This window comes from Montipora capricornis, chromosome 1 (assembly GCF_036669925.1).
Source record: "Montipora capricornis isolate CH-2021 chromosome 1, ASM3666992v2, whole genome shotgun sequence".
In the NCBI taxonomy this organism is placed as follows: Eukaryota; Metazoa; Cnidaria; class Anthozoa; order Scleractinia; family Acroporidae; genus Montipora; species Montipora capricornis.
In genome coordinates, this window is record NC_090883.1 from 33,705,048 (window position 1) to 33,725,047 (window position 20,000).

The window sequence follows — 20,000 nt, forward strand, 5'->3', positions numbered from 1 at the left end:
TATCTCTACTGGCTGCAACAGAGAGAATACAGAGACTAGTACAATGACTACCACTTCAGCTTTCATATATCCTCCATCATACTTTCACTGCTTATAGGTTCTACTCTACATTCGCAACTGAACAGCTCCCAGGTCGCTTGGTAGTTCACCTGTAGAGCCATTTGCAGCACAATCACTTGGTCATCAGCTTAAATTCTATTTAAGGACGGCCATTTTTTCAACTGTGAAGATCGTTCGTTAACAAAATCATGATTGTCTCTTAATTATTGACTTACTTTGTCTCTCTGCTCTTTGCTAAATCCATACTGCCTGTGGAATTTTAACAAATTGAATACAAATTTAGCACAGGTAAATTAAAAAACCAATGTAAAAGAGAAAAAATGGGCTCCTACTTTGGAGGTTATGGAATGTGACTGTGTAGCCACAGATGATTTTAAACAAAAAACTTTAAAAAACAGTAATATTGTTTCAATTGGCTTTAGATCATCACAAAGAGTTAAAGATCAGTGACATTCAATCAAGGTGGAAAGAGCATCTCTATCATGACCCATGCTCCTCAGGAAAATGGATGACCACTCCACGCATCATAGTAAAATGAATAATCATTGTCATATTGTATGGGTGGTTTTCATGTAACATCATTGCTGCCACATTGGTTGGCAAAACCAAAAGATCTCTCATTGGCTCCTCTTGTTTGTCCACGAGAAATAATTATTGTATATTAAACAATTAACAATTATTGGACGAGGTTGAGCAAAATATCGCGAGCAGATCAATTATTTGCCGAAGCCAAAGGCTGAGACAAATAATTGATCTGCGAGACACTGACATATCACGATATTTTACGATAACCGAGTTCAATAATTGTTTTATCATTCGATCACCGAGTTTGTTTTCAATTGTTTGGGGGAAGCGGTAAGCGCGCGCTGCTGGCAGTGATCAATTGGTTTCCTTCTCAGTTAAATAATTTATTCTGTCGACTTTACTTCACTGTACATACAGTCAACTGTCAATTAACAAAATGTATGCCTTCAAATGCTGAAGACTTCCAGAAACAAGTTCACAGTCTTCAAGGATTTGAACTCCGAAAAAAAAGGGAAAATGTGTTCATGATTTCAATTGCGCATGAGCAGAATATTATTTGCAGCAAAACAATTATTTGTAAGCAGTTATTTGCAGGTCACGTGGTGGGCTCTCGGCCAATGAAAAGGAAGGAGAAAATACATCGAATGATAAATAATAATATTGTTATCCGAGCCTCTAAAGATGACGACACATTGTGCAACAAATGTTGAAACGTGTGTTGTCTGCTTCTAGAAACTGAAAAACAATAACTTTTTTATTTATTTATTATTATTTTTCTTAATGATCATTGATTTTATTAGTGTTTTTTTACATACAACACTAACTTCTTACTAACCGAGTGCGAGGGCCGTACTGGGGAATATTGGCCCGAGGACGTAGCAGTACAGATCGAGCGCCAATATTCCCCAGTACGGCTCTTGCTAGCTCGGTTAGGAAGTAGTTTATTATATGGTTTTTTAATTACCTTTTGCTTTGTTTTTGCAAGCTCGTAATCGGCCCGTGGGCATTACGGGAGAATATTGCCCTACAATTCAGTCACAATTAGCCAATCAGAGCGCGCGTACTATTGTAGCCAGCCATATAATAATAACAATTATTATACATTGTAGTCACCATCTGTCTTCTCATTGGCTAAAAGCCTACAATTAATTCTGGGAAACAGCGCAACCTACAGATTATTCACTAATCTGTAGTGAATAATCTGTAGGTTGCGCGTGCAATGCATGATTTCCAAGAGCAATGTCACTCAGTTGTACATTTTTAAGTGCTGCGATAATGCGTTTGTCGTTATTTTTTTCAAAACAATCTATAATAAAACAATTATTAGATTCGGTTTTTGTGGTTAGCTCGACCTTGATTATTCCAGATACCACAAAAACCTCATCCAATAATTGTCTATTATTACAATACTAACAAAAGACTTACATTACTTACTAGTACAGACTATATAACACCTACACTTCTTACAATATTATCTTGTAATTACCTAACCTTACAAACTAAATAATACGTACACTACTTACAAAAAGGTTTTTCTTTTTAATAGCCCTTTTCAAGGTTAGTTTTTGACATTTGCATTACAATGTAATCTAGCATGTATGTGAGGCAATTTCGGGCTATTTTGTAGTTTTAACCCGAAATTGCCTCGCATCCACGTTAGATTACATTGTAATGCAAATGAGAAAAACTAACCGTGAAAAGGCTATTACCTTACTCTACATTCTATGAATACTTACAACAATTACACCAGGCAAATCGATTACAAATTTAGAGAGAGACAACACAACACAACACATAACAGACACGATGCAGATACTTCAATTGGGTTTTAGAGCTAGAGCTAATTAAATAACGAAAATAAATAACGCAGATTTTGAATGAGCCAACCACAAACTTTCTCCACGCAATATCACAGAAATCATAATAATGGTTCCCATCTTTTGCAAAAATCTTGAAGCTTCTTGTTTTTTGAGGCAATAAGTTTTTCAGTCTCCTGCTTAGCTTCTACTTTCTGTAGAAATATATTAAACTTTGGGAGTGATTTGCTTCTTCTACACTCCCATATACAGAGTTTACCAAGAATTATCAAATAATCTAGTAGATCATTTCTATTTAAAATGCAACTATGACATCTCTCAAAGATAGACTCAAAGTTTCACCCCAGAGATCAGTCCACCAATTACAGAATCTGTTCCAAAAGGCGCGCGAATAGGAGCAGACATAAAAGAGATGGTATAAGTCTTCCTTATCAATTGTGCAAAAGGAACATTTCTCTGACTCAATTAACCCAATTTTGGGTAATTTGGTATTGGTAAACAGAAATGATAACAGAGATAACCCTTTCTTGGAGGCAAATCTTTACATCTCTGACGACGTGTCGAAGAAAGTGAGAGACGACCGAAAGAAGTTAAAGAAGAGGTATATTAACGAAATTCGTTCTCGAGAAGAAGTGGACTTTGCCTACATTCCTTGGAATGTCCCTGCGCGTATTCTCTTCAAAGATAAAGATTCGGCGAAACTGAAATCCTTCTTCTTGTCAGATCAATGGACATGTATGTATCCTTTTATACTTTTCTTTAATTTTTCAGCTGTTCCTTGTTATGCCGCGGCATATTTGGTAGTATATTTAGGGGCTTTATTTTACAAATCCTAATGAGAGTATTATTTGTTTAAAACCGACAAATAAACCGGGAAATACTTATTTGGAAGAAAGAAAAGGCTTATTATTATGTTTAGGATCGGACAGGGTAAAGGATGGGAGACTCCTTCAGTAATACCTTCGTCAATATGCTCTCGAAAATTTTTTATACCAAAATTCTATTATTTCTGTGTTTTTATGTGTTTCCGTGTTTTGTACGATGCAGATCCTTCTTAACTAGTATTTCCATTATATTTAACAATTATTCCTCGAGCCCGAATGGGCTATGAGTCAATAGCCCATGAGGCCGAAGGCCGAATAGGCTATTGACTCAGAGGCCATGAGGGCGAGAGGAATAATTGTTTTAGTAAAATCCAACTAGTTGGTCAAAAAAATATCGAGACAAAACATCTTTCGCTAGTTAAAGCTAGACTTTAATTGTTGTTTTGGTTTTCAAAGCCGGCGCTTTTCGCTACTAGTGGGCTATAACAAATAGCCTACTAGTAGCTCAACCAATCAGAACGCAGCACTGATAATAGACCACTAGTTGGATTTTACTAATTATTGTTAGCAGGCTGCCGCAAATTTCTCCCCTCTTTATTATTATTGAGGAAGGCTTGTGATGGGTTCTTGTGATTTCAAAATGTTATCTTTGAATGTAAGAGGTTTGAGTAATTTCAAAAAACGACGTTCAATATTTGCATGGTGTAGAAAACAAAATGCAAATATAAGTTTTCTTCAAGAAACGCATTCCACGCGCGATAGGGAGAAACAATGGAAAGCTGAATGGGGCACACCATTAGAGCTCGCCCATGGGAGCAGCAATGCAAGAGGTGTTGCGATATTATTATGAAATGGCTTTGATTGTAAAATAAAACAAAGTTACGTTGATCCCGCCGGTAGATATATTGGTATTCAAGCACAAATTAATGACGAAAACTACTATTTATTCAATGTTTACGCTCCAAACAATGACAATCAAGCTGCACAATTTTATGATCATCTGCTTGCCGTCTTAAAAAAAGGAAGATCTCGCTTATGAAGATAGAATAATTATTGGAGGGGACTTTAATTGTCCTATGAACCCGATGTTGGATAAACAAGGAGGGATAATAATGACAAGAAAGTAAATTGTTGAACGTATTTGAAGACATTCAATTTGTATGAGATCTGGAGGGTTAAAAACCCAAACAAGAAAAGTTTCACATGGTCCCAAAAGTCTCCTTTTATTTTCTGCAGATTAGATTATTGGCTCATTTCAGATGCACTTCAAGACCTGATTAAAAATGTAGATATTATAGCAGCCATTAAAACGGATCACGCGGCAATTCTACTTCATTTACAGGAGGTTGAAGAGACTAAGAAAGTGCCGGGATTCTGGAAAATGAACACTTCACTTTTGTCAGATGAAAAGTTCATTCAATTAATAAAAATGAATCTTGAAGTATGGAAAGAACAAGGAAAAGAATTCTCAGATACAAGAGTTTCTTGGGACTGGATTAAATATAATGTACGTCTTTTTTCGATGCAATATTCAAAAGAACTAGTAAGAATTAAGAGAGAGAAAGGGAAAATTGGGAAAAATACAATTTCAGCAAAATCAATGTGAAGAATTTGAAAAGATTCTGGACTAGTGTTAAACTGAAATAGAAAAATTTTATGATGAGAAAGCCAATGGATTAATTGTGCGTTCAAGGGCAAGACGGCACCAACATGAGGAAAAAATACTAAGTATTTTTTAAGTTTGGAAAAAAGAAACCATGCAAGGAAATATATAAGGAAACTTTGTCTAAGTGGAGTGATCAAAACCAATTATGAAAAAATTTTAGACTCGTCTTCAAAATATTATAAAAATCTGTATAGTAGGAAAATTAATACGTTGCAGCCCAATATGTTGGAACATTTTTTTGGTCAACCCTGTATACCAAAATTACCTGAGGAAGAAAGACTAGGCTGTGAAGGTCGAGTAACTATTGAAGAATGTGTCAAAGCACATTGAATACTTTTGAAAATGGAAAGACCCCTGGGAACGATGGTATACCTATTGAGTTTTGCAAAACGTTCTGGAGCTGTGTGGGTGAGCTTATGATAGATGTTTTTAACTACTCCTTTGACTCAGGAGAAATGTCAAATTCACAAAAACAGGCAATTATCACATTAATTGATAAAAAGGATAAAGATCGAATGTATTTGGAAAACTGGAGACCGATCTCTTTCGTCAATGCTGACTCCAAGCTTGCTTTTAAGGTCCGATATCTAATAGAATCAAAAAGGTTCTTCCTCGAATAATCCATTACAATCAATCCGGTTTTATCAAGGGTAGATATATTGGAGAGGCGGCTCGTTAAATTCTAGACATTATAGATCATACTGAATCGCTTAAGTTATTAGGTATTTATCAATCACTAGAGGCCTTCAATTTTGGTCCGACCCTGATAAGATGGATTAAAACCTTCTATAATAATGTCTCGAGTTGTGTGATAAACAATGGGTTATTCTCCGAGCAGTTTAAGTTAGAAAGGGGTGTAAGGCAAGGGGATCCTTTGTCACCTTATTTATTTGTTGTGGCAATCGAAATTTTGGCTATATCACTTAGGTCAAATGAACATATTGAAGGCATAAAAATTGATAATGATGAAATTAAGACTCTCTTATATGCTGATGATATGATTGCTACTGTGGCGAACACATCCTCTGTGGAAATTTTCATGAAAAACAATAACTTGATGAATGATGTTCAAGTGATGGAAACCTGTTGAATAGAACATAGCTCATCTCTATTTCCATCAACGTTTTTCAACAAATTTCAGTCTGTTGAATGGCTTACTTGAGCATCGAACATTACATGTATATGATACACAGTTCACCATTTGTTGGTAGTCTGAGAGGACGGCCCTACTAATAAAAAGGTATTTTTGCCCCGATTTGTGATTATGAAGAAAGGTAGATCTTAACAAGTGTTGTTGAAATCCAAAAAGAAAATTGGGGGTAACCACGCATTTTTCAAAGATAATTCATGAACAATATTTGTACAAAGCTTTAAAATGCAATGCAATGTATGGCGTTCTTTCTCAAATTGAAGCTCAATTATCTCTAAAGAATGCATGGTTACCCCCGTCCTTAAGGACGGTGCCTACTATTGTTCTTGCGCATACGTTCTGCGCATCTCGAGATAGTCGGATTTCCTATCGCTGGTGCTTATTGATACAGGGATATTTTTGCGCGGTTCAAAACTATGCGGAGAAAGCCGAACTTAGTAGGTGATCTCGGTATCCAAAAAGGAAACTGGGGGTAACCACGCATTGTTCAGAGATAATTAAGCTTCAATTTGGAAAAGAACGCCATACATTGCTTTGTATTTTAAAGCTTTTTATAAACATTATTGATTAATTATCTTCGAAAAATGCGTGGTTTAACCCCCAATTTTCTTTTTGGATTTCAATAACACTTGTTAAGATCTGCTTTTCCCGCATATTCATCAAACCGCGCAAAAATACCTTTGAATTAGCAGGCACCGTCCCTAAGAGGAGATCTCCTTTGCAATGTGAATGTGTGATCTGTTGACTTGAACTCAATTCAGAAATTGTTGATGAAAAGTTTGATTTCACGGAGCCGTGTTACCAAAGCAGAGTTAATGCAATGGTTATGAAACTCGACAAATCTTTCATGTTTTTATCTGTATTTTTGGTAATGTAGATGAATGGGACAATGATGCCTTGCAAATTCCAAGAAGAAATAACAAACTACGGTAGGTAAGAAATAACCGGGTTCATAGATGTACTTATTGAAATATATAATATAATATGTAATACAGGGAGTGGGACAAGGGTGAGAGGGGGAGGCAAGAAAAACTCATTTATAAAAAGACCAGTTTTATGAGACCCTCACTTAAATTCTTGTTTCTCAATGCATGGCATGATGACTTTGTTTACGTGACAAATATTGTTGTGTTAGGCATTATGATACAATGAAATGGACTATCACTAGGAAATTAACTTCAATGAATAGTTGCTAATTATTATCGTTTCCAGCATCCCCACCACCCCCTGCCCAGTGCGTACCTCTTAAATGATGCATAAAGACAGTGTCCCAAACTGTGTATATTTCCAGCTCACCCCCTGTACTTTATGACCAGTCTAAATAATGATTCTTCACATTTGAACACTGGAGATCTGATCATTACATCAGAAGGCACCAGTTTAAGAAGGAGACCTCCATAATCTGGTAATTTTGAAAAGTGCTGCAAAATTACGGTATTGAGCATTATGGTTTTTCCTTAAGTAAAAACACATTGTAGCAAACATTTTCTCCTTGATTTGTACATTACTCAGAAATTAGCTATGCAAAATACATCATCTACCCCCTTACCCCTCCCCAAAAGCAAAAGCAGACCTTCCCCCAGACAAAGTTTTTTGTTGATTAAGGTGAAATGTACTAATATTGCATAGTACATTTTAGAAATATCATTTGGCGTGATGTGCAATATCCAATCATATGTAAAATAAGTGAGCACACGATCAAACCAAAATCAAATCCAAATTACATAGTTGCACTGCAAGAAAATTAAATTTATAATTTGTATTAAAGCAGTGCAGTTTTCATTGTTACATGTAGCCCATTTTATTTTGTTATGCAAGACAAGGCTCTATTTTAGGAATTAGAAAATTACTGGTTTCCAACTTAATTCCACAAAAATCCAAATCCACAGCAAATAAAACTCTTAAATCTTATTTTTTTACAGATGTACATGTAGAAGATTTCTCTGCACTACAACGAACAGTGCAAGGATTAATTGACAGCAAGGAACTATTGTAGCTGCAAAAGTGGCAGTTCACAACTTTTGTAACCTTTATGGACAAAGGTCACAGCCATTGGTTTTATCTGATGTGGCCCACTACCAAGAAGTAAATCTGGCAGAAAGTGAGGAAAGACTGTGCAGAGAAGAAGGTCAATCTTACTGGTCACTCGACAGACTCTGCTGGTTTCTTACTTTCTGCTTCCATCCAGCTGATGACACCAACAGAATCAACTGTAGCCAGGGGAATTCAATATTTAGGATTACGAATTTCTGATGAGAGATTTGTAGCACCATATTTCTGGCAGCTACCTAGCATTTCTTATGGTGATTATGACCACTTACGACATTCCTCTGGGTGCTTAAATATGATACTAGAAATCTTACCTTCTTCAAGGATGCACATGGAAGCATTGTAGCCACTGTAAATCCCTTACAAGAGCTCGTGTCCATATGTCAGAAAAATGGTCAGGGTGCCCCTAATTCTCTATACAAATGACCTCCTTCTGATAAGCTTCTTTGACCAGAGACCAGACACTGCAAACAGAATTTTTACACTTAACTTAAAGTTGTGGAAATGCTCCAAGAATATGTCAAAGGATATTTGACTGCTGTTTACTATTTAACTGAACCATTTTTTTGATCCCAATTTTGGAACACCTAAAGAAATCCAGAAAGCATTGTCAACTGGGATAATGATTTTCAGACTCTGGAAAAGATACCTCGAAGTTAAGAAAATGAAACTCCACTCTCAAGCTACGCAGCAAAAGTGAAAGAATTGAAAACTCAATGCAGCAAAATTGAAAGGGTATGACAGACAAATGCAATGAAAGGGTAGAGCATTTGAACACCATTTTGGCCCGAGGGGACGGGAATTTGAACGATTTAATCTTCAAAAGTTCAAATGCCCGGGCTTTGCCTGGGGGGGGGGGGGTAATGTTGAAGTTTTGAGTTGATCGGCACATTAAGTCTACATAGACATGCACCTAGCCTTAGAATTTCCATTCCACTTACACACTTTCGCTTCCATGTTAAAAATTAATTATCCTAAAGAGAACATTTATGAAGACAATAAAACAGGTCGGAATAATTTCATGTGTCACGTTGACAGCAATATTATTAGCTGTTGAGCAAATGAGAACTCCACCTTCAATTAACTGCATGCTCAATGTTTATGTTCAAATGCAAGAAAAAGGTTGAAATAATAAGATATAACAATAATATTTATCGCAATGATGTGCATGACAAAGCAAAAGTTCTATTCACCTTGAAAACATATACAAGAAAACAGCATACAGAAAAAAGTAGACAACGCAAACAGCCCATCAAATACCTTAGGTGTTGAGTGGTGCTTGTTAAACTTTTACTCTGTCTAACGGCAGGTGATTTTGCTCATCAATAGGAACCCCCTAGGGGCCATAGGATTAGCGACATTAATAATGAATGTTGATGATGATGATCTTAACAATGATGATGACTGTGACAGCTGGTGTGCCGTTGAATGGTGTGCAGATGCGACAACCCTTTCAGAACGCAATTTATTGGGTGAATTTCAATTATTATACAATTACACTGGTTCCACGTGTTGTTCTCAACAAATAACTATCGCATTTCCGCCCCAGTTTTAGGATAAAGTCAACATTTTTTTAAAACCTTTTCACTTTAATTTGTTTAACAAAATTTTTCAAACCCCATTCAGTTTTTTTCTGACTTGGTCATCCTTGTAAATAATGAAAATGTCCCTTAATAACCCATTCACATCCCCCCCCCCCCCCAAAAAAAAAAAAACAGAAGCAGCCCCCAAGGCGAGTAAAATCGTCTGGCATTAGGCAGAGTAAAACCTATAATTCTCAATCTCAGGAGGGAATTCTCGGGTTTTACATGTCGCACGTCCACGGTCATGTTGGTGTCCCCAAACAAAGAAATGGCAGTATGTTGGCATCCCGACCCAGTCCTCTGGGAATTAAACTCTGTCATTATGCAAATGTTTTCTTTTACTTTTGTTGAAAAACATGGGTGTTGATCACGTGAGTGAAACCGGGAAATGGGTTAACCCTTTAAAGGGTTTTTGAGGGGACCTAAACTGTTGGTGTTGACATGTCATAAAGAAAAGTAAACTATTTTCACATTAAAGTGCCTATGAAGTGAAAAATATCTTTTGCTTACTTTAAAGACATTCAATATGATGAAGAATGGTGGTTTCCATTTTGGAATACCTTGTTTCATTCCAGAGATATTCACGTTTTTTGCTTAAAAATTGATGATGTCGCAAACATTGCAAATAACTGTAATGAATCACAAAATTGAGAATATCTCTGAAAATATTGGATAAGTTATGTTCAAACTTGGCAGCAGTAATCTACATAAAGCAAGACACAAAATGGCATCCCATTGCTGTTGCCATGGCAACCATTTTTGCTGCAGCGCCTCTCGTCTGTCGGTAAGCTGTCAAAATCCTAGATATTTTGCTTTATTGCAGAAAGGGACTGGAAACAAGACTGTTGCCATGGCAACATCTTCAGGGGTGTCACTTTGTGCCTTATCTAAATTTTATTATGTACATTACTGGTGCCAAGTTTGAATATCATTACTCCAATATTTTCAGAGATATTCTCTATTTTGTGATTCATTACAGTCATTTTGCAATGTTTGGCACATCACCAATTTTTAACAAAAACTTGAACATCTCTGCAACGTCAAAGAAGGAATTCCAAAATAGAAAACACCATTCTTCATCATTTTGAAAGGTCTTTAAATGGGTTGTATCATGGGAATTACTCCTTTATCCCTTTTATTTTGACCATAAATTTAATAAATCAATTTTCAGTGATTTTTCATTCTTAACTTGCTTCTGTATCACCGCAGTGACTGATTAAAATCTATCAAATTTTAAGAAAAAAATGAGCCACGCTAAGTTATTATGGAATTTATCTACGATGCAAAGGGAGTATCTGAAAACGAAGGCCCAATGCTTTCAAATTGGCATTCAAATTAATCTTGGCTACGCATAACCAAAAACACTTAAGAATGGTTTCTGTGAGCTAAAATAGCCATTTTGAAGTAACTTTGACCATTCATTTTTGTTTGCCATCAGTAAACAGGTCTCCTTTGCTACTTTGCTCCTTTACTACAATCCAGGACACTGCCCCTTTAAAATAAGCAAAAGATATTTTTTACATCAGAGGCACTTTAATTAACTCACCAACAAACAGCACAGACTGACTTTCATTAGCTTGCTGAAATAGACATGTTCAAACTTTTTTATAATTCCTATACGAAGAGAAGAGAAGTTGAAATAGTTTTAAAAAGTGACCAATGTCTGGTTTTTTAAAAGCTAGCGAGAACATTACCTGAACTAGACTAAACTGATTGGAAATGATAATTTTGAAAGAGAGAACTTGTCACAATGACTTGCAAATCCCATTGCCTCAGTGAACAACTGAAAAAAACGGTAATACTCTTTAGACTATACCTCTACATGTAAGATTTCAGTTCTTGCAAAATCCCTCTAATCAAAATACACGCTTGTGGCAACTTGAACTTTTTCCCTTAGATATACCTTAAAGAGGCTGTAAAAAGCATTCAGAAAATTTTCATTCAATTAATATTTAATTTTACAAGGCAAAATTGTGTAAGTTACACTCACCAGTTGGACTTTTTTTTATCCTTGAGTAGTTTGTCTAATGTGTGTAGGATCTGGTTCTTTGTTACTCACTTATGCCCAGGATTGACCCAGATGAACACCCAATTTTGACATCCAACACCTTCATACACTGTAAAAAGTAAATCATAAAGCCCTGAAAATGAGATTCCATGCACTCAGCTTCTACCACGTAGTGGCTTTTAAATCCTTAATGCAGGGGTTTCAATAACTTTTCAAGCAGATGCCTCGGGGCTAATCAATGTAAGAAGCTGTCACGCACTCTAGACTTGTCTTTTTAATAAAAGAGTTTGACTGAAAATCTGACAGACACACGGCGATATACCGCCGATGACTGGCTTCCAAGGAAACCCCTGCTTCATGAATATTTGGTTACCAGTGCAATTGTTAAGGAGTAAATAGTTATCATTATGACTGAAGTTACAATGCATGACAGGACACACTTTTCTATGCAGTACTTCAGTCTGTTTTAGTTTTCCGTTCCTGTTGACATTGTTATCACATGTTAATTCAAGTGCTGCATTCTTTAATATTAGCAAAATACAAAAATTATGAGTGGCAGGTCTGCAAAACCTGGGCATTAAAAGTGGCAAAATCTGGAGCCTCTTTCAGAAGAGCCTCTCTGGGATATTGGTCAAGTATGTCCCAATCTGTAGCATCAGAACCGGTATCTAGTTGTTATTCTTTAATATAAAGCATGCACTCACACCTTTGCTGCTAGCCAGCCAAGTCTTGACAAAATTACCCATATCAACAGCCGGGAACAACCTGGAGCATACAACTCTTATGCTAGAACTAGGTCACCATTATTTAAAGGACACCACAACATTTTAAGATGAGCTTTTTAGTACCTTTCATATCTCATGACAGACCTATTTCACTCCCAAGGGTATAACATTATGTAAGGTTTGTGATTGGCTGGAAAGATCTTGTTTAGCTGCATGAGAAACCAATCTTCTAGTAAACAACTGATCTGTAAAAATGCTAATTTAACAAATGTGTCAAAGTTGTATTGAGGTAAGGACAAACACTTCTCGTAAACATGATGTCTAAAGTAACTGTTACATCTTAAAAGCTTTTTTAAAATCTTACCATCTTAGCAACTCCAAATTTATCAAGCCACAATGTCCAAGTTGGAGAGTTTAACCTGTAAGTAAAATAACAGGATCACTGAGAATAATGTCCTCTTGGGATGTATCAAAGAAATATCACTGCCTTTTTGGCTCAAGAATAATTGAAATTAGAGAGAACCACACTACCCCTTAACCTATAGCCTCACCAAAATTAACAAACAAAAACCATCCTGCCTTTGTAATTTAAATTTGCAATTGCTTGGACTTTTAGCCTTCTAAAATAAAGGTGTTACAGTTAAGCTATGTCACGCGTGACCTGAGTAGTTTTAAAATTTGAACTGCACATGTGCCAGTTTTGAACTTCATTCTTGAGATTCTGAATTTCCCGTTTAGATATTTTCCTTGATAAATCAAAAATAAATTCGACGCTATGAACTTTCCTTTTATTATAAAATAAAAGGTGATTGAAAAGTGAAAACTATTTCAAACACTTGATGAATTGTTCCGTTATTGTGCATTTTTCGTACAGCAACTTTCAGAAAAATCTCCCAGATTCCATTCAAATCTCGGAAGCTCCAAGATTATTTCAGTTTTGTGGATACTGGTCACACGTGACATTATTAGCTTGACTGTAAACCACATGTCTTGTCTAAAAGAACTTAATAAAAGAACAAGTCACAGAACGCACACAGCCAATCCTCTTTTCTTTTTACTACAATTGTACTAAATCTATTTATTATTAATTTTTTACAATGGTAACAAAATTGTCATTTACATTCGGCTATGCACCCTCTTAAGTTTTCTTTGTGCTCATCTGTTGTCCTGCAAACTTTGTTTTCACCCCGACTTTAGTACAGCTGGAATGCAAAAAAATCATTGCTGGAACTGAAAGACCCGCTACGCCCAGTATTATGAAGAGGATTCTTCCTATAATTATTGTTGTCTCACAGGGTTATTTACAGACTTTAAGGTTATGATGCAGGACCTCAGTTTACTGGCCTAACAAAGAATCTTACAAAATCAGACCATTTGCATTAGTGAAAGCATTAGGCAACAGATTATGTCTAAGATATTCCTTACACTGAGTTTTTGTGCAGACAGGAAATAGGAACTCCCACTCAGCAGATTTGGCACATGAAATGTGGCATTAAAATGTGTTGTATAAATGCTTCATTATTTTAACAGCTACATTAATTATTGCTGAGTGCTGGGTAAATATAGGAACTTCCACTATAGCCAGCCAGATTCTAGATTAAGACCACTTTAATGCCAGGAGTTACCGGTAAGTGAATTTTTCAACTGCCACAAGTCAGCTCTGGAAAATGTGTCCTTCTTAGGGAGTCCTTGTAGCCTTGCCTGCAGTTTTGAATACCAAACCAGCCATGCAATGATTTAATTCATATCCATGAGCTTGGTAACCATGTCTAGCAGTGGCAAATACCTGCCAGAGAGTCAAAATCAAACTTCATTGACAGGCAGTCCAAGAGCTAATAGTCTTACCCTGACCAAGAGGCTTTAAAGTTGTACCAGCTTCAAAACAAAAACACTTACGACAGCAAAATACTATGTAACAGGAATTGCAAACAGACAAAACCACAATTTTGGCAATAGAACAATGCCATGTTCTTATGTGCAGAACTTAGCACGTATATATTTTCCGCTGGTATTCCAAGTAATTAGTTGCGGTGTTTTCATTTCACACCTGCCGCACCCACTATTGTGCATTCTGTTTTCATGTATGTTAGGATTGGCCAGTTATTAGTATTTATACCCTCCGCTGTCTCTTGAGTACCATTCACGCTTGCGGTTCCATACAGTTTATTCATCTTTCTGCTTTAAGCCCATCTATTCGTGTGATGCCCAACGACCAGATACAGAGCGAAGGTTCGTCCGTTTCGGCTGAAGTATTCCAAACGTCTTCGGGTGACAGTGGAGGCAACTCAGCAGCCGTTGATCAAGTCTTTTCCATGTTCAAAGATTTTCTTGAGAAAAATTAGAAGACAAAGGAAAGCAAATCGAGCATAGAAGTAAGTTAGATAAAGAAGTTGTGCAGCTAAAGTTCAAAGGAAACCAGAAACAATTTGAGCTTAATGCCGAGCTGGATACCATTTTGGAAAGTATTGAAACCGAGAGCGAAAGCATCGAGCCAAAGTTGTCGCAAATCAAGAAGCTTTCCCAAGAAGGCAGGCAACGTATTCGAAAGCGGCAGAAGCTGATAAAAATCGCTGATAAAAGCATGGACGGCTGGCAGGTCGTAGCCGAGTACGAGTCAGACGAACTTGCATCCGGCTCCGAAGATGAAAAACGTCTTAAGAAGGCAAGGGAAGCTGCGAGTCGCAAGAGACGCCAAAAAGAACAACTCTCCAGTGATCGTGGAAAGAAACCAAGAATTGCTTTGGGCACTGATAATCAACTTTTTCGTGGTATAAGATGAAGAGTCTCCTCTATACTTTGTATGTTCATGGGTGTTTTGGATACGCTTGCGCATCCTACCATATTTCTCGTGGTATTTGTTTGTATTACGGGAATTTAAGGGTAAAATGTTTTACGTTCGTTTGAGCGAAGCGAATTAGAACGTAAATATATTTTCCGCTGGTATTCCAAGTAATTAGTTGCGGTGTTTTCATTTCACACCTGCCGCACCCACTATTGTGCATTCTGTTTTTCATGTATGTTAGGATTGGCCAGTTATTAGTATTTATACCCTCCGCTGTCTCTTGAGTACCATTCACGCTTGCGGTTCCATACAGTTTATTCATCTTTCTGCTTTAAGCCTTCCCCCCCCCCCCCCCCCCCACCTCCCGTTTACTACAGGTTTCGTCATTGCCTTTATCTTTCAGGCCGTAGAGACGCTTTTGGCGACTTCTTCCGCTGTTTCAAATGCGGCAAATTTGGACACTGGGCTAAGGACTGCCAATCCTTGTTCTGGCCGGGAAGTTACCAGCCCCTTAGCTACAATTCTTTCCCTGGAATCTCCTACAACAAGCCAACCTCAGGCCAATCAGCTCAACAAAAGCAATGATGATGCCTTGGCGCAGGTACATCAGTTTACACAGGATTACGAACTTGAAAGCTGACATTCATTACGTGTTAAGGGTAATCTGAAGAATAATTTAGTTTTCTGCAGATCTATAGGTGCTCCGGATTTCATTTTGTCTATTATTGAAAATGGCTACAGACTGCCATTCATTAGTTTTCCGTTGGCCGTAAAACTGAAAAATAATAAGTCGGCTTGTATTTATGCTGTTTTTGTGGATCAAGCTGTTCTTGAGCTCCTTAATTCAGACCGGGTGCGTTTGGTTAATGAGCAGCCTTTTGTTGTAAATCCTTTGTCAGTTTCTGAACAACCATGCGGTAAGAAGAGCTTATTCTCGATTTGCGTCATGTCAACAAGTCATTAATTAAGCAAAGTGTTAAGTAAGAGGACTGGAAAATTGCTATGTCTTATTTTGTGAAGGATGGGTTCATGTTTTCCTTCGATTTAAAAAGTGGTTACCATCATGTAGACATTGCACAAGAGCACCAAACTTTTCTGGGGTTTTCATGGCGTGCGCCCGATTCCATTAAGGAAATATTTTGTTTTTTCTGTGGTCCCGTTCGGTCTGTCCTCTGCCCCTTGGGTTTTTACTAAGGTTTTGAAGCCTTAAAAAAAAAGAAAAAAAAAAAGTTATTGGAGAGTACAGGGTCTTTGTAAAGCCATCTTCTTGGATGATGGTTGGGCGATTGTTCAGGATAGAGAAAGTTGTCTCATTAAGGCCCGGGCTGTAAGGGCGGATTTGTGCAACGCAGGTTTTGTTGTCAATGAAGATAAATCGGTATGGGAACCCACCCAAGTATTGGACTGGCTGGGTATTACCTGGAATGCTGCATTAGGTACTTTTAAATTGTGGAAAGGAGAATTGTTAAGATCATTAACTCAATTGATCATATTATTGAAGCCGATTTCAAAGTTACCGCGAGAGAGTTGTCTTCCTTCACAGGTCAAGTTATCTCTACCTGGCCTGTAGTTGGTAACATTGGCAGGATAATGACCAGACATTGTGTCTTGTCCACCGCGTGCAGGGATAATTGGGATTCTATATCCCTTCTTGACGATTACTGCAAGGAAGAACTGTATTTTTGGAAGGAAAGTATGGTTAATATCAACACTAGGTATTGCTTTGTAAGTAAGGTACCAAGTTATTTTGTGTATTCTGACGCCAGTTCCACCGGAGGTGGAGCAATTACTGATTTTAACAATGATTTTGTGTGCCACAAAACGTGGTCGGAGAACGAGAGAGGTCAAAGTTCAATGTGGAGAGAACTGTCTGTTATTGAGTTTCTTTGCAATCATTTGCCTCAGTGTTGGATCACATGTTAAGTGGTTTACGGATAGCCAAGTAGCTGCTCAGATTGTTGAAGTGGGCAGCATGAAATTAGGTTTGCACAAATGGCCAGAGGGATTTTTGATATTTGTATCCGATCGGGAATTCATTTAGATGTACAGTGGATCCCTCGCACTTCGAATCAACAAGCTGTTTATATAAGTCGTTTAATTGATACTGATGATTGGCAAATTATTGAAGAATTTTTTCTTTTTCTCGATGGCTTGTGGGGTCCGCATAGTGTAGATTGCTTTGCAAATTATTATAACCGCAAGATCCCCAGGTATTTCTCGAGGTTTTGGAATCCCAATTCCTCGGGTGTTGATTTTTCTTTCAGTCTCTTCGAGGGGAAAATTGCTTAGTAGTCCATCCAGTTGGTATCATCCCACGCGTATTACATTATCTTAAATCTCAGAAGGCCGTCAGACTAAAATTTACTGATTAATTTATTGGACGGTGTGTCTACTAGCCTATGTTTTTTCAGTTGTTGGCGCTGGCCAAGGCAGTATGCCGTTTATTTGTAAGGCACTAGCCTAATATTTGGTCTGTCATTTCATATGGTGCTGTCCTAATAGGAGTATAGTTGATTTATGTGGCACTGGCCTAATCAATGGTTGTTGATCTACGCGGCACTGGCCCATACGATCATTTAACGTCTTACGTGGCACTGGCCTCATCAATGGTTGTTGATCTACGCGGCACTGGCCCATACGATCATTTAACGTCTTACGTGGCACTGGCCTCATCAATGACTGATTTTTGTACGGTTATTAAAGGATGTTCTGTCTTTCTTTTGTTCTTCTAGTATGTATGTTTTGTTCTTGTCTTTACAGATTATGCTATCAAGTAATTCTTGGAAAGGCTTTCAACAGTTTTCTTCAATCAACGTTTATGAAGTGCTAAATGTTATGTTGAAGTCCAGGTCGGATTCGACCACTAAAGCTTACGTTCGTGTTATCAGAAAGTTCTTGGACTGGTCTAAAAGTAGACAGTTCAACATGCAGTTACCTTTTCCTCTTAGTGTTGTTTCTCTATATTTGTTTGAAGTTCAGCAGTCTTCCGCTTCTAGCTCCTCAGTAATTTTAGCCCATGCGGCCCTTAAATGGTTACATTCTTTTGTCCCTAGTTTGGATCGTAATCCTTTAGATAGCGAATTTTGCAGAAATGTCGTCGAATCCGCTAAACGCCAGAAGTCATAGCCAGTTATGAAAAAGAAGCCTATTTCCACAGAAATTATAAGGCGTATTTTAGATATTCATAACAGGAAAGATGCTAATTTAAAGAATCTCCGTATTGCTGCGTTGTGCTCTTTAGCCTTCGCAGGGTTTTTTCGTTATGACGAATTATGCAATATCGTTCCGGAGCATATCGAATTTCACAGCGATTATATAAGAATTTTTGTGCCTCGTAGTAAGACAGATGTTTATAGGGAAGGGAATTTCGTCTATATTAGTGCATCTGGATCTAAGTACTGTCCTGTTGGTGTTTTACAACGTTATTTAGATTTATCTGGTATTGACTTAGACAGTCCTCCCCTTTATTTAGACCAATTGTTTTTCACCGTAGTACTTCTAGCTATACCCTGAGGAGCGGAAAGATTTCTTATACTACCTGTAGAGATATCTTAAGGGATACCTTAAGTCAGCTGGGCTATACAACCCTAATGTTTATGGTCTTCATAGTTAAAGATCCGGTGGCATTACAGCTGCCGTACGCCATAGTAGGAATTCGATTCCAGAAAGACTACTTAAAATTCCTGGTAGGTGGAAATCTGATTCTGCCAAGGATATGTATGTTGAAGAAAGCCTTGAAAACAGGTTGCATGTAACTAAGTATTTAGGTTTGTAACGTATTATGGAGCGTAGATTAGTTTCTGCATACAGTAGTATCTAAAGAGTTGTAAAAAAAAAAAAAAAAAAAAAGTGCAGTAACAATTTCTTTTTGTAATTTCTATCTTATAATAAACTGTTTTGGATACGCTTGCGCATCCTACCATATTTCTCGTGGTATTTGTTTGTATTACGGGAATTTAAGGGTAAAATGTTTTACGTTCGTTTGAGCGAAGCGAATTAGAACGTAAATCTGAAAAACTACATCCAAGTACGACGTACGTAATAATTATTAAAATGATAAAATGATCATTATGATTGATGGTTTTGCTGTCATTTCGAGACCAAATCATTGAGAAAATTCAAGTAAGAAGGCCCGTTTCATCATCATTATTTTCCTTTTATTCATTGGTGAGTAGGCCCTTCCCATGACCGTGTCATGTGACCTTGTCAATTATAAAAAATGGTTGTGGTACAAAACGTGATTTTAGAACGGTATGAAACTTTAAAAATTGTAAAAGAATTGGGTACTGGAGGCAAAGTTTGCCCTCCAGCAGCTGACTTCCATATAAATCTCACTAAAGCTTAAGTTTTTAAGCATTAAATTCACTGTAAAATCTCTCGCCTAAATGTCAGAGGCCTCAAAATTGACATTCTCACTAATTTCATCACACTCCTTCCATTTCTGGCATATATTTTGTACCAAAACCATTTTTTTTAGGATTCAGGCCCTGTCCACACATATCCAGATATTTTTGAATCCGCAATTTTTTTCTTTCCGGATACGCCTTCTGTTCACACATATCAGGTGAATTCGCTGGCAAATCTGGAAATTTTTTAATACACTCTCCAAAATGGATATTTTTAAATCCACTAGGAATCCAGAACTGTGTGGACACTAAATCCAGATCCAGTTCCTTTCTTAAGATTGCTGTCGAGGGGTCATGGAACATGCTCTGTTACCTCTGTTTCCTTGAGGAGTCCTGAGTACTAGATTGAATCTGGATACGTTTCAGATAGGAGTTGACAGGCAAATTTGATTTGAATACGCTACT

The 20,000-nt window shown here is 37.2% G+C and overlaps 2 protein-coding genes and 1 long non-coding RNA gene across 7 annotated transcripts in view; all 3 read right to left on the reverse strand.

Annotated features, from left to right (window-relative positions):
- Positions 1–9,729, reverse strand: part of LOC138039827 (carbonyl reductase [NADPH] 1-like) — a 172,303-nt gene extending 162,574 nt beyond the window's left edge. Inside the window, exon 1 of the mRNA XM_068885700.1 lies at positions 9,352–9,729. The gene's annotated coding sequence lies outside the window, so the exon portion shown is untranslated. The remainder of the gene's footprint in view (positions 1–9,351) is intronic.
- The window catches only part of LOC138039321 (coiled-coil domain-containing protein 93-like), a 113,491-nt gene that overhangs the window by 24,643 nt on the left and 68,848 nt on the right, over positions 1–20,000 (reverse strand). The gene's annotated exons all lie outside the window — the stretch shown is intronic.
- LOC138039981 (uncharacterized) overlaps positions 11,238–20,000 on the reverse strand; it is a 12,192-nt gene continuing 3,429 nt past the window's right edge. For both annotated transcript variants that reach the window (XR_011130671.1, XR_011130670.1), the window contains exons 3-7: positions 14,033–14,193; positions 12,772–12,826; positions 11,665–11,791; positions 11,491–11,587; positions 11,238–11,288 (exon numbers count right to left, since the gene is read on the reverse strand). This is a non-coding gene — a long non-coding RNA (uncharacterized lncRNA). The remainder of the gene's footprint in view (positions 11,289–11,490; positions 11,588–11,664; positions 11,792–12,771; positions 12,827–14,032; positions 14,194–20,000) is intronic.